The sequence below is a fragment of the Mustela erminea genome, chromosome 21 (assembly GCF_009829155.1).
Source record: "Mustela erminea isolate mMusErm1 chromosome 21, mMusErm1.Pri, whole genome shotgun sequence".
NCBI lineage: Eukaryota > Metazoa > Chordata > Mammalia > Carnivora > Mustelidae > Mustela > Mustela erminea.
The window spans coordinates 19,918,660-19,934,231 of record NC_045634.1 but is presented as its reverse complement, the minus strand read 5'-3'; the positions used below and the strand labels follow the sequence as shown (position 1 = coordinate 19,934,231).

Genomic DNA, 15,572 nt, shown 5'->3' with positions numbered 1-15,572 from the left:
CTTGAATTCTACCGTTCTGTATATTATCTTTGTGATCTTGGGCAAATTACTTGCTGCCTTTTCAGATTTTACAGTTTCCTCCCATCTAAAACAGATAAAGTAACTCATAATATTGTTTTGCAAGGTACGTAGATGGCTCAGTCAGCTAAGCGTCCGAATCTTGATTCTGGCCTGCGTCATGATCTCATGATCCTGGGATCTAGCCCCATACTCATCAGGGAATCTGTTCGAGGAGTCTCTCCTCTCCTCTCCCTCTGCCCTTCCCCTAGCTTGCATATGCTCTCTCTAAAATAAATAAATATTTTTTAAGATTGTTTGATTAAATGAAATATTGCTTAAAACATAACAAGCATGGACTAAAAGTTATTATATAATGTAAATACCTTTTTAAGCAAAACATTTATTATTTATTATCATTCTTATTTTCCTAACTAAAAAGAAAAGTTGGCCAACAATTATAGTAACTGTCATATACATCTGTATGAGTGCAGGAAAATGCACTGTCCTACACTATGCAACTGTGTTTATCTACTTAGAACAGTTATTCCACATCTTATGACTTATACATATATCTAATTTCTGGTTAACTCTATTTTATTTTGTTCTTTGGATTCAGAAAATATGTTTAGCTCCAAGGGAAGCAGCACTTGCAGAAACAATTTTTTATTTTTTAAAAAATGTCTTGATGCTATAAATTAAATGTAAAATCTGAATTCATGAGTCCAGTTCTATGAACATTGATTTAACTTCACAAAAATGCTTTTCTTTTTGATTGCTTAACCAGTAAACAACAAAAAAAGTTCTTAGTTTTTAATTTAAAAGGGTCAATTTGACATTCCAGAAATGAATACTAGCATTCTTCTAGCTATTGGTTGAGATCCAAAACTATGAACATAAATAATTTTAATGCATTTTTCAGATACTTTGATAAAAAGACCATAATTTAAGTAATTCAAGATGAGATGTACTACGACATGGTTTAAAGATTTGTTCATTTTAGAAAGAGAAAGAGAGAGAGGGAGAACATGTGCACATGTGCAAGCAGGAGGAAGGGGCAGTGGGATAAGGAAGCATAGCAGACTCCCTGCTGAGTGCGGACCTTCATTGTGGGGCTTGATCCCTGGACCCTGCAATCATGACCTGAGCTGAAATCAAGAGCTGGACCTTTAACTGACTGAGCCACCCAGGTGCCCTGTATTTTGACATTTTATTTATTTTTTCCATAAAGAAAAACAGCTATTCTACTGGAATCTTCCATTTCAGGAAGTTTTTTTGAAAGCCTTTAATAAATATTTATTTCTTGCGTTCAGTTTTTATCAAGTTGCCATAGCAATACATTTTAAATTATAACTAATACATTTGTGTCTACAGCATCAAACTAAATTGTAAGTTGGGGCACCCAGATGGCTTAGTGGGTTAAATATCTGACTATTAGTCTTATCTCAAATGATAATCTCAGAATCCTGAGATTGAGGCCCAGGATGGGCTCTGAGTTCGATGTGTTGTCTGCTTGACATTCTCTCTCTCCTTCTGCCCCTCCCACTTATACCTGCATGCAAAGTCTTTCCAAATAAATAAATAAATAAAATCTTTTTAAAAATTATGAGCTAAAGGAGAAACAGTGCTTTGCTGTCTATTTAAGAAAACAAAAAATGACAGTTAATTTAAAAGGGATATTAGTTTCATTTTCATTTTTTTTACTTCTTAAACCACACAGACTCAATGCTATACATTAAGAATATTAGGCTATTTTCCACTGAAGAGATGGTCTTTTTTCCACTGAAAGAAATTAAAAATAGAGCTTCCCTATGACCCTGCAATTGCACTACTGGGTATTTACCCCCAAAATACAGATGGAGTGAAAAGAAGGGCCCTCTGTACCCCACTGATTATAGCAGCAATGGCCACGGTCACCAAACTGTGGAAAGAACCAAGATGCCCTTCAACGGATGAATGGATAAGGAAGATGTGGTCCATATACACTATGGAGTATTATGCCTCCATCAGAAAGGATGAATACCCAACTTTTGTAGCAACATGGACGGGACAGGAAGAGATTATGCTGAGTGAAATAAGTCAAGCAGAGAGAGTCAATTATCATATGGTTTCACTTATTTGTGGAGCATAACAAATAACATGGAGGACATGGGGAGATGGAGAGGAGAAAGGAGTTGAGGGAAATTGGAAGGGGAGGTGAACCATGAGAGACTATGGACTCTGAAAAACAACCTGAGGGTTTTGAAGGGGCGGGGGTGGGAAGTTGGGGGAGCCAGTGGTGGGTATTAAGGAAGGCACGTATCGCATGGAGCATTGGGTATGGTGCAAAAACAATGAATACTGTTACGTTGAAAAGAAATAAAAGAATTTTTTTAAAAAAAGGATATTAGGCTATTTACAGATAAAATTTAAAATTTCCTAAATCCATAGTATAGCCAAGTATTGAGAAAAACACAAGAAAATAACTTTCCTTTTATGATACTAGTGGAAGCCTTTTAAATAAATCAGACTGAGCCCTTACTTAGTTGAGCAGAACCAGGTAATTTATATAAGAAATGACTGTGAAAGAAAGATGCCTTGAAGGAGTAAAACCACTGAGTCTTCAATTTCACTTCAACACCCCCTGGATAGTAAGAGGAGCCTGACAAGAATAAATGACTCAGACACAGGTGGAAAAAACCAAATCCCATAAACTTTTCCTGGCATCACTAAGACCAAGAAATTAATACTCATGTTTAAATCAAGAAAGAATTGCTAAATCTGATAATTCAGAAAGAAAGGAAATGCTGATAAATGACATCAGTATTATATTTATTTTATGGTTATGAATGGAGATCACCTTAGTAAGATAAAATTCATTTAATTAAAAAATGTTTACATAAGGAAACACTGATAAAATTGTTTATGAATTTAATTAAAGCATCATGATATTTAAATGACTCACTGGAGGGTAGGTTAGCCTTCATATCTGGGTTTTTATTAGCATTATTTTTTTTAAGGATTTTTTTTTTAATTTGACAGAGAGCTAGAGAGCACAAGAAGGCAGAGGGAGAGGGAGAAGCAGGCTCTCCACCAAGCAGGAAGCCCCATGCGGGGCTTGATCCCAGGTCCCTGGGATCATGACCTGAGCTGAAGAAAGCTGCCTAACTGACTGAGCCACCCAGGTGCCCCTTTTATTAGCATTACTATACTAAATATTATTTTGAATTAAAGTATTATCATCACAAAAATTTAGATAGAAGTTTTACCCTTAAGGCTCAAGCTCTGTGTATATTTTCACATCAAACGTCTCATATATTATGTGATCCTATCATAGCTGTCAGGAAATTCTATAATGTAAAAAAGATATTCATCATAAACCAACTCAAATCAGTCTGTTTCAACCTCAGAAATGAAATATTATACTCAGTTTCCATTTGCTTGCTCACTCTTGACTCCTCCCTTAGGGAAAGGGTCATTTTTCTAGCATTAGAAATATTTTCAGTTATACCTGGACTTAAAGCCATCTCATTTTACCCATGATCTTGCTTGATCTATTATTCTTCATTTCATATAATAAAATCTTCCTCATTTGTTTAGTATACTAATAAAATACACAGAAAGCAAGTATTATTTGGTAACTACTGTAATGGATTCTGGGGATAAAATGGAAGAAAATGGACATATTTTCTGCCTCATAGAAATTATATTTTACATGACACAAGATGTATGTTACAGAAAACAGGAATTATAACACTGGTGATGTGCACTCAGAGTTGACATCATGGATGCAATGATGGCGCCATTAAGTGACACCCAACAAAGTCTTGGTTAGCCAGAGAAGGCTTGCGGGAAAGATGCCCATGCTAGGCCTGAAGACTGAAAAGGAATTAATCAAGTGAAAGGACTGGAATATTCAGTAATTGAAAAAGTATACACAAGGATCTAGAGGTAAAAACCTGAAATGTCTGAGGACCTACAGAAGTTCAGTGGGATTGGACAGGGAAGGTAAAAGGAAGCATACTGACAGGTAAAGCTGGGGACACAAGCAGAATCTGATTATAGAGAATCTTGCAGTGATCTTAAGAAGAAGGAATTATTTCACAAGAACAATTAGGAGATAGTGAAGGGTTTTAAAGAGGAAGGTAATAGGATTCCATTTTCTTTAGAAATATCAACTACAATATAAAAAAATGGAGTCAACAGATTCAAAAAAAGAAAAAACAGTTAACAGTTTACGAGAAAGGCAAGAGATGTTGGTGATCCACTGAGCAGAGATACTGAAGATGAAGAGAAATGAGCCAATGCAACATAGTGTTATGAGATGGTCAAGAGTGAAAGAAGAATAGAAAGATCCATATTGATGTTGGATTTCTTGTTTGGCCAATGGTCTGTCATCATGAAGAGCTGGTGGGATTAAGGGGAGTGGATGACAGGTCAGTTTAGGTCATTCTGATTCACAGGTGCTACTGAGACACCCAAGTACAAATGTCAGGTTAGAAGCTCAGTAGAGTAATCATATCTGAAAATAAATCTGGGTGTCACTAGGATATGGAAAGTAACTAAACCCTTAAAACTGGATGAGACTGAATGGATGGATGACTATAAATGTCAAGGATAGTTCCAGCTGAGAATAGGTAAAATAGTTTTACCTATCAAAGGACAAAAATCATAACCTTAAAACAATAACAAAAAACAAAGAATGTCATCATGAAAACTCAGATTGAAAGACATATGGAAATGATTACTAAATCCAATAGACATTTAAATCCTTACATTTCTCAATTATGGCCGAATTTAACTTTTTCTGGCTTCTAAAACAATATTCTTTCTTTAGTTTTCTTTCTACTTCTTGGCTTTATTGGAAGCCCCTATTTATTTCTCTATACATCCTCAGGGTTTTGTCTTTGACAATCTCTACCTATCATTTTATGTTCCATTCTTGAAGCGTTTCTTAGAACTCTGAATTTATCTCCTCCCTATATGTGGACAACTCCAAATTTTTCATCTCTACCCCAGGTCTCTCTATTAAGTTAAACTTATTCGGTCTAATTACGTACTGACTCCCTTGACTAAACACTAGTACTTTAGTTCATTATGTCCTACACACCTGCCCTCTCCTTTTCTATTTCCTATTTTCATTAATACAATCTAATTACCAGGTTAAGTTAAACAAGTCATAAGCCTGAGGCATAGCTTAAACTCTTCACTTTCTTCCCTCTTGCTCTTATCCAGTTGGCCAAGAAATCCTGCTGTTATACTATCATGATTGAATGATTGATTGATTTGAATTGAAGTACAGTTGGCACCCAATGTTAAATTAGTTTCTGATGTATAATATAGTGATTCCACAACTCTATGCACACCAAAAGTATAGCTACCATCTATCACCATACATGTTATTACAATACCATTGCTATGTCTTATTTCTTGAAGTGGACTACATTGCCTCATCAATTATCACAGTGCTAGATCAACAGTAAGCATTCAATAAATGTTTTTTGAATGAATGAATAAATTCCTCTTCCCTCTGCCCCTTCTTGAGTTTGTGTTCCTCACTACTCTTTGCTTATATATTAGAACGTATTCTCAAAAAGTTACCTAGTATAAATCGCTTTTCTTCCTCCAACTTATGCTTTAAATTGACACCAAAGTAACTTTATAAGTTTATATTTAATTGGTTCACTCTCTTAAAATTATATTTCCCTTCCTCCTACAATACAAATTTCTGCCCTAATACATGCTATTAAATGTTTCCTAAAATTAGAATCTTGTCTTTTCAGACTGGTGATCTCATCAGAGTCAGCTTAGTTGTCTTCCTTCCTGAGAGATATCCCACTTACCCTTCCACTTACCCTAGAGAGGTGAGCACTCCCTCTTTTGTGATTCTAGAGATTTTTACGGTTAGGTAACCTGTGATTATCTCTCACTGACATCATGAGATTTATGCAGATTTTTTAAAAAGTGTATTTTCTCATCTTCCAAATTTTTAATGGTTTATATAAACCATGTTTGGAACTAAACATATGTTGATATAGTAAAAGAGTAAGTATATTACATATTAAGATCTTATAATCCAGTTTTACCAACAATAATACACCAAAAATAAGATAATGACGTTAGAATACAGAAAAAAAGTATCTTGAAGAATACAACTTCAAAATAGTGGGACCGATTTTAATGAAAGCTTGAAATGAACTAATCAGAAGAAGTCTGTTGAAAGTTACAAGAGCAATCCACTTGTGTTAAGGCTTACTACTAATAAATTCTACCTAAGAGCCATCTGAGAACTGCCATTAAGAATGACTTTTCTTCAAGCTCCCTCCATTAGTAATGAGTTCATAAAGTCAAAGAGCAAAAGCTTTTAAGGTTCATATTCTTTTACAAGGAAATAGAGTACTTTAGAAGATATTGGGAATTATCAAGAGGATAAATCACTCCTACTATGCCTTTTTTTCTTTCCTTTCTTTCAGGAAAATCAGATTTCCTAATACAACACAGAAAAGTGAGTCAGTAGAATAAGTAGTTAATATAGTGTTGAATAATTTTGAAGGCCTATTTATTATGAATATATTCATTGTATCAAATTTTTACATATTTTGTAAAACTACTTATTGGCCAACATTTAATTTAAAGGTATGAAAACAATCCTGAGTACTATTTTTAAACATAAATATTCAAAACTGTATCACATTAAAACCAATAAGAATTTTTTCTTGAGACAAAATTATTTTCATGTAAATTAAATAATCCTATTTCTTGAGATAGGGGAAATTCCAAGGAAAATAAGTTCATGTGATTCATGTGATTCTAGCAGGCCTGAATGGGTACAGCTATTCTCTTTAGAGATCTTGCACTAGAAATTCAGATACTGCCAAAAGAGGACAGTGGATACTTAGAGCAGAAAAGCGATTGCCAAAGGGTGCCTGGGTGGCTCAGTCAATTAAGCATCTACTTTGCCTCAGGTCATGATCCTGGAGTCCAGGGACTGAGCCTCATGCTGGGCTCCCCACTGAGCTGGGAGTACACTTGTCCCTTACCCTCTGACCTTTACCCTGTTGGTGTTCTCTCTTTTTCTCCCAAATAAAGAAATAAAAGCTTAAAAAAAGAGAGAGAAAAACAAATGCCATAGCACTATTCAAGTTTTTATTCACATTGAGACTGAATCAATATATACTCATGTATAACAATGAAATTTTCTTAATAAAATCCTCTATTAAAATATTAATATAAATTTTAAGCAGGTATTACCAGTATTTTTACTACCTAACTTTAAAGAAAGATTAAATTTAAATCAAGGCATTAAGGAACAGGAAATTGGGCAGAATAGTAAAGCAAATTAAAACTGTTTTGCACTTGAGTTTTAACTTTTACTTAGAGAATTTCCTGGAGTTCAAAGTCAGCCTGTGTCTCCCAAGCTGAGAAGCCCTCACTGAGCTCATCCTCTGTCCAGAGGGGTAAGGCACATCTCATCTCTACTGACCCTTAGAGCCCCTGCAACTTCTGCATCCTTTGGGTGTGCTTGACTACAGATCTCCAGCCCCTGGGCCATATGTCATATCTGGATGATACCTGGAAACATGCAGTTAAGAGTCATTACAATATACTTTTCATCACTGCAAGCCATACGAGTAATACCGGTATGAAATCTTGCTCTATGCAATGCAGACAAAATAAATTTGAGAGGTCCTTTAGGAAACTATAAACAGGCAAGCATACTCTGTTCCTGTCTTCCCTAATAGTTCAAACTGAACCAAAACTTCCTAATAGTTCAAACTGAATAGTTCAAACTGAACCAAAACTTCCAAAAAGATAGGAGATAGTAGAAGTACAAGGGCACTTCCCCAGTCTCTTTCCTCAACCAGTATCAAACTTGGTTTGGTTGCTATGGCAACCATGCTGTCAATTATGTTATGGCTCCATGCTTACACTATTACAGCATTGCTTTCAAATCAGTTAAAAACAAAACACGCAGGTACACATACACACATGCACGCCCACATAGTACATACATATAGCACACACATAATGTCTTAAGATTCCAAAATGGCTCCATCATTCAAGCTGTTTCTCGTGTAGATTACATTTTCAAAAAAGTATTTTAACATTGATCTTATACAAAAAATCAATGTTTGATATCAGAGAATATAGCACTTAGTTTGAAATAAAGAGATAATTTCCTCAGCGGCAATTCTAGGACTTGACATGTCTAAATGTCAATCCCATGTTTAAAGCACTACTAGTGGTTCCAAGTCAGCAGTCTCACATTCTGCTTTGTCCTTTGTTAAGAGACAGACAGAAACAATATTTTGTGTGTGAGGTAATGCCCAAGCATTACCCAGAAATCGTCTAATCACAGTCTTCAAAACAACATATCTCATTTAAAAATACTTAATTTCTTATCCATCCCTGAAGGGTATAAGAATTATTGGGGCGCCTGGGTGGCTCAGTGGGTTAAAGCCTCTGCCTTCAGCTCAGGTCATGGTCCCAGGGTCCTGGGATCGAGCCCCACATCGGGCTCTCTGCTCAGCAGGGAGCCTGCTTCCTCCTCTCTCTCTGCCTGCCTCTCTGCCTGCTTGTGATCTCTGTCCGTCAAATAAATAAATAAAATCTTAAAAAAAAAATAATTACTTCTAAGACAACCTGCTCTATGGAATTTAAATTATATACATTTGAAGAAATTGTAAACCAACTTTCTATAAGCTAGTAAAAATCAGAAGCACTTTTCCCACTCTATACTTCTATGGGAATAAAAAGAATGAGAGTCAGTTTTACTGTTATTCTACTGTCCGTAATTGTTAGTAATGAATAAGCAAAGTACACAGGCTAAGATGATAATGATGCAGAGTTATTTTAAAACAAAAGTTTCTTACTTCCTGAAGATGTATCTCTCCAGGGATGCAGGACCTTGTAAATGACCTAGACAATCTCCTATTTCACTACTACAAAACAAATCCATTTCCAATGGTTAATTACTATTTACAGAATGAAAGAAAGAATCATCATACTTTGTACAACCTACCTGGGAATATTTGAATAATTGGAAAGCACTGGGAGTCTCAGAGCACGGCCTTTCAGCCCACTTAAATACCTAAGTCATGGGCAATGAAAAAGCTTAAATGTGAATATTTCTTGTTCTCTGTTAGTATGGGAGTATACTGAAAAAAAAATTACATGGAATAAAATCATTAAAAAAATGGAAAAAATAATTGCAACAACACCACTTTAATTTCCATTAGTTGTGCTTACATTAACTGTTATGAAATTATAGAGAAAGCATGCTATATACTTGAGAAATCAAAATGAGTTGTTACTTCCTCACACCTATTAAGAGATGTGAAATCTAAAAGAAAGTTACATTCATTTTCACAGTCTGTAGACACAGCCCTTTCTTTATTGATGATTAGTTAGATTGTGTTCCCAAAAAAGTGTCATAGAGTTACTAGTTATGTCACTTTTCTGCTGCTTCTTTCACCTTAGTTCATCTCTCAGCTAGAGGAAAATGCTGTTGGTTATTTATAACTCTCCAAGACAAATACTTTTCTTCCAAATGTCATGCTAATTTTCATAAATGGCTTCCTTTTTCTTTTCAATGCTATTGCCATTTAAAATCAATGTAGACATCAGAGAATTAGTCTTTTAAAATTTTTATTTATTTTTTATTTCTAGATAGTTAATTTCATGCCCAGATTTAGAAATGTATCAGTTATAAGGAAAGTAACTTAGCATATATAAGAAGACACAGCATGATTTTCTTAAAAAACAAAGGATGATGTATATTACCTTGTAAAGTATAGAGCAATAAATTGCTTAAAATTATATTATTTAGTATACATTATACAAAGATAGAGCAAACCTAAAAGGGTAGAGGTTTCTGTCTAATTCACTGGTAAATTCCAAGCCTCAGAAAAAGGGCTAAGTGAACTGCACATGGGAAATTCTCAGTAATACTTGATAAATGAATGTATTTTGATTTGGGATTTCTTTTCTATGAAGCAAAGAACTTGTACTAATGCTTTCAATGGAATCCACTCTTGTCCTTTCCCCCGTATGCTTCTTCCAAAGAAATAAATTTAAAAAGAAAATGAGCAGCAAAACAGACCAAGGAAAAACACAGTGGAAAAGTTTAAAAAGCTATTCTCAATTAGCATTAACTGAAGATACTCAATTCCACCATTAGGCTGTTTGGCTTTAAGCATGACAATTCTTGAGCAAGTTTAATGCTGCTAATATTATTTATTTCACTTAACTTTGTCATTCTACCAGAAATGTTGTATAATAGAGATTTACTTAGATCCGTGAATATCATAAAAGCAAATCACTCAAGAAGGTTAAGGGGTAATTAACAAAGTAGATTAATCAGATTACTTGGCACCCAAAATTCATTTGCAATTACTTTATTAGACTAGAAAAAAATTTTTTTTCTTACAAAAGAAATAGCGGTGACTGTGGAATTCTGGTTAGGAAGCCAGTCAGGAAAATACATGGTAATCTGGTATAGCTGGATTTTGAGATTGTGGAGATGCTCTAGGAAATAGTACAGAGGTACACCTAAAATTTGTGGTAGGTAGGTGGGGCACTTTGTATGTTTTCTCTAGAGCACAACTAGCTCTCTGCTTTCAAAGGAGCATCAAGAGTGGCAGAGCCTTGTTAGAACCAAGATATCTGAAACTGCATTATTTGACGATGTGCTAATGGCTTTACCACATGATTGTCTGAGAAAGTGTATATTTGCAAAGGAAGGGCCCTTTATGTATGTCTGTGTTAGGTCATCTCACATGCACACACAAAGAAAATCAGAGTAGAGACATCAGTGACTTCCTGGTCACATAGCTAGTTAGTAGTCTCTCTTCAGACTTTTCTGTCCAGAGTTAACTTTCCATGATATCTGTTTCAGTAGGAAAATGCCTTCTCAAGCCTTAGTGAATTATACAGTGTTCCTTTGGGAACATCAAAATTCAAGATACTAGATGTTAGTATTGAAATACTCGAGTAACCAAATTCAATATAATATAAAGTATTACAACTTTATATAAAGCCTCACAATAGTATTACAACTATTTTATAGTATAAATATTAAATGGAACATATCTCAAGTAATCAAAATGCAGTAAATAATTCCAAATTTAAGACTAAGTAAAAGGGATTTTAGTGACTAAAACAATTAGAAGAAGCAGAGCTTTATAACATAAACTGTATGCAATGAGCAGATGGGAAAAAGGAAAGGAGAGAGAGATAGATGAGAATATTATTCAAAAAAAGAGATGCTTAATACATTGCAAGACAAGAATTGTGTGATAATGACCCTGCCTCCAAAATTTTCCCCCCCAAAATACTGATAGATAAATTATATTTAATAGGAAAATTACTAATATGTGTTGACAACTACATTATTCCAAGACACTAAAAAATTAAAGCATGTAAATAACTAAAAGACAAACTGGAGCTGTCTTGCATAATATACTTTCATTTTCTTCTCCTTCAAACAAGTCACATCCTGAAATTGAAATTTGCCTCTATGATGAGCCACAGAGACCTGCTGTTAACACCACAACTTGATGAATAAATTATGACAGAATTTTAAGTTAACCAAGAGCTAACCAATAAAACTGCAGTTTACAAATTCTAAAAATTAAAAAATTAGTATTTAAAAAAACAAACAAAAAAGAAGTTAATCTGAAGAACAACCAATGCTTTTAAAATCTTTAAAAAGAGATTTAATACCTTGTAGTATTTCTACATGTAAGGTCTAGTGAAGCTAACTTGAAATAAAAATGAAAATCCCTTTTTCAGTTACTACTCATCAATATCATTTTAGTTATTATGATGGTTAATGTTATGGGTCAACCTGGCTAGGCCATAGCCTATTATTATTTGGTCAAACAGTGGTCTGGATGTAGCTGTGAAGGTGCTTTTCTTTTCTTTTTCCTTTCTTTCTTTCTTTCTTTTCTTTTCTTTTCTTTCTTTCTTTCTTTCTTCTTTTTTTTTTTTTTTTGGTGCTTTTCTTTTAGATAAGATTTAACATTTATTTATTTTTATTTTTTATTAACATACAATGTATTATTTCTTTCAGGGGTATAAGTTAATTCATCAGTCTTACACAATTCACAGTGCGCACCATGGCCTATACTCCCCCCATGCCCATCACCAGCCACCCCATCACTCCCGCCCTCCTCCTCTCCAGCAACTCCTCATTTCTTGAGAAGGTTTAACATTTAAATCAGTTGATTTTGAACAAAGCAGATCACCATTCACAAAAATGGTTGGGCCTTATCCAATCAGTTGAAGGCCTTAAGAGCAAAGACTTCAGGTTTCCAAGGAAAAATAAATTTTGCAACAAGACTGCAACAGAGAAATCCTGCTGCCCTGCAGAATTCAGACTCAAGACCACAAAATCAATTTTAACCTAATTTTCCAATCTGCCAAGTTACCTCACAGGTTTTACACATCCCAGTCCCCAGAATCAAAATCATGGCATCCAATTCCTTAAAATCACTCTCCTCTGTTTGTGTGTGTTGATCTCCTATTATTATATGTTATTATGTATTACATATTCTATGCATATGCATATGTAAGACATATGAACATATTTAAGTATATATTTGCCCTATATTATTTATATAGTAAGATATATAACAAATAAGATATATAGAGAATATACAGTAAGATATATAATGGTCTTAAATAATAAGCATGCATATACATATATATATACACAATATATATACAATATAATATGACATAGAATAATACATATGATTAGTTCTATATCTCTGGAGAACTCAGACTATAGTTTAAAATCAAGGAATATTATTTCAAGGAATGTATTCTTTTTGGTCACTGGCTCTATTCCTATATGCTTCATACATCCTAGCAGACCAGCCAAAAATCAAGGCAAAATTACAGGTACTAACAGAATAAATTATAAATTCAAAATTTACTTCTTAGGTAGCTAATAGAACTAGTTCTCCCTGTTGAATGAACTTGCCAGTTCATTCAAATTGGCTGATTTATGTTAGGGAGAAATTAGTCAAATAATTTGATGAAGAATACCAGTCATCTCTTTCCCAACATATTGATATGCCAACATATTGATATACATATAAATATAAAATCAATGTGTAGGTTACATCAGTGATAAAAAAAAATCACAAACAGTATTTCTTAGACTATAGCCAACAGTCCATATATATTTCCATATCAAAATCACCTGAAGTATTTATTAAAAGATAGCTAGACCAAAGTCCCATCTGAATCAAATATTTTGGAAGGAACTGAGGAATTTATTTGACAGACATCACAGGACACTCTTAGATATTCTAAAATTTGAAAACTAGGCGCCTGGGTGGCTCAACTGGTAAGTGACAACCTTCAGCTCAGTTCATGATCCCAGGATCCTGGAATCAAGTCCCACACTGGAGTCCCCCTGCTCTGTGGGGAGCCTGCTTCTCCCTCTCCCTCTGCCTGCTAATCCCCCTGCTGTGCTCTATTAAATAAATACATAAACTCTTTAAAAAAATAAACAGAAGAAATACGTAACTAGAAGATTTTTGAATTGATTATACAATTTGGAGGGGCTGTAAAAATTTTTTTTAATAATGAATACAGGTTGTTGAAATTTTCAGTGTGATGAGATATCTTTCTAATTGTGAGTTAGACTTACACTTTAGAAATTATCATGAAATTTTTTGGTAACTTAAAATACAGTTGGAGACAAATTTATCTTTCTAATATATGCTGTCAATCCCCAAATTTTGATTAAAATATTTGTATATTTCTGTATGACTACTTAGAAAATTATCATTGATCTACACATACCTATACATATATATATAAATCTATTATTAATAAACAGATAAAATAAATTTCTGACATCTCTTAAGTTTTGCTAAGTTGCATTGGCTCCAAACTGATACCTGCCTCTCTCACAATACTTACAGCATCTTTGTATTTGATCTTTCTAGGTGTTCAATCTTTCTTATATCCTACACACACACACACACACACACTCACACTCACTCTCTCTCTCCCCCCCTCAATCTTCTTTAATTTCAGTATTGTGAACTTCTATGTGGTAAGTCCACAAATACTATATGTTGATTAACTGATATAATGATTGAAAATGCAGACAAATATAGACATTTAAAACACATTTCATTTTCTCTGCATTAAGGAAGCATTGTCTTAATCAATTAAACTAAATTGAGATATTCCATAAAGTACTTCATGTAATTATCTTGCTTTCTTCAAACTTCAAATCTTAGTACACACAATTTTATTCCACAAAACTGAGCAAAACTGGAAATTCAGAATCTCAGATCCTGAACAAATTAAAATGTCACACATTTTTATAAAATAAAAATATTTTGGGGGAGACTGGGTGGCTCAGTTGGTTAAGCATATGACTCTTGGTTTCAACTCAGGTAGTGATCTCCTGGTTGTAGGATCAAGCCCCATATGGGGCTCATGCTCAGTACAGAGTCTGCTTTGGATTTCTTCTCCCTGCCCCTCTGCCCCTCCCTGCCCCTCTGCCCCTCCCCTCCCTCATGGACCCCCCCTTCTCAAATAAATAAATAACACCTTTTTAAAAATTGTCTAAAATTGGTGTTTGGAAACAGTAGTATTAATACAGAAAAATAGTATTTGTTAAAAATATTGTTTTTATTCACTCATGTATTTAATATTCATTTATTTACCCATTTAACCATTCAAAGCATATATTTTGGTCACCAGCTGTATACCTGGAACAAAAAAAAATACTAAAGCAAGTAAGACACAGTCCCTTTTCTAAAGCAGTCTTCATTCATAATGAGAATAATACTTAGTGAATAAAAAATATATATTTATATATCTTTAAGACTACAGTTCCAGCTATCTCCAGGGTCTCAGTTCTGCAATTAGGCCCAGGGAATTCAGATCAGAGGACTTCCCTGAGGCCCATACACAACTTTAGGCAATTTGGTGGACTATGGCAAAGTCCATTTTATGTTATGACTTCCAGTCCCATATACTCTAACTTTTCTAACATCCCCTTTTTTTTTCTTTTTTCTTTTTCTTTTTTTTAAAGATTTTATCTATTTATTTGAGAGAGAGACAGTGAGAGAGAGCATGAGAGGCAAGAAGGTCAGAGGGAGAAGCAGACTCCCCATGGAGCTGGGAGCCTGACGCAGGACTCGATCCCAGGACTCTGGGACCGTGACCTGAGCCGAAGGCAGTTGCTTAACCAACTGAGCCACCCAGGCGCCCCATCCACTTTTGATAGTAATATTCAGAGTATGTTTTCATAGAGTGTTTACAGAGATATGACCAATGATAATGATCACTTTTTGTGCTAATAACAAAGAAACAGTAGAATTAAAATCCTTTAGCATTTACCTTCTGTTAGAGGACATGTACAATTCTCCATCATTAATATTGATATTATTTTGCTGATATCAAAAGGTTGAGAAGATAATAGGCTTTATTACATAACATAAAAGGATATACATTTAATATAAAAATATGAATGGGAGAAAAGATGAAGTTAATTATTTTTATTTATTTTGAGACCAGAATTAATTTTACATATACTTACAGCCGCTTATCAATCTCTTTTG

At 34.2% G+C, this 15,572-nt stretch overlaps 1 protein-coding gene across 7 annotated transcripts in view; it reads right to left on the bottom strand.

Annotated features, from left to right (window-relative positions):
- Positions 1–15,572, bottom strand: part of SGCZ (sarcoglycan zeta) — a 1,085,895-nt gene that overhangs the window by 526,817 nt on the left and 543,506 nt on the right. The gene's annotated exons all lie outside the window — the stretch shown is intronic.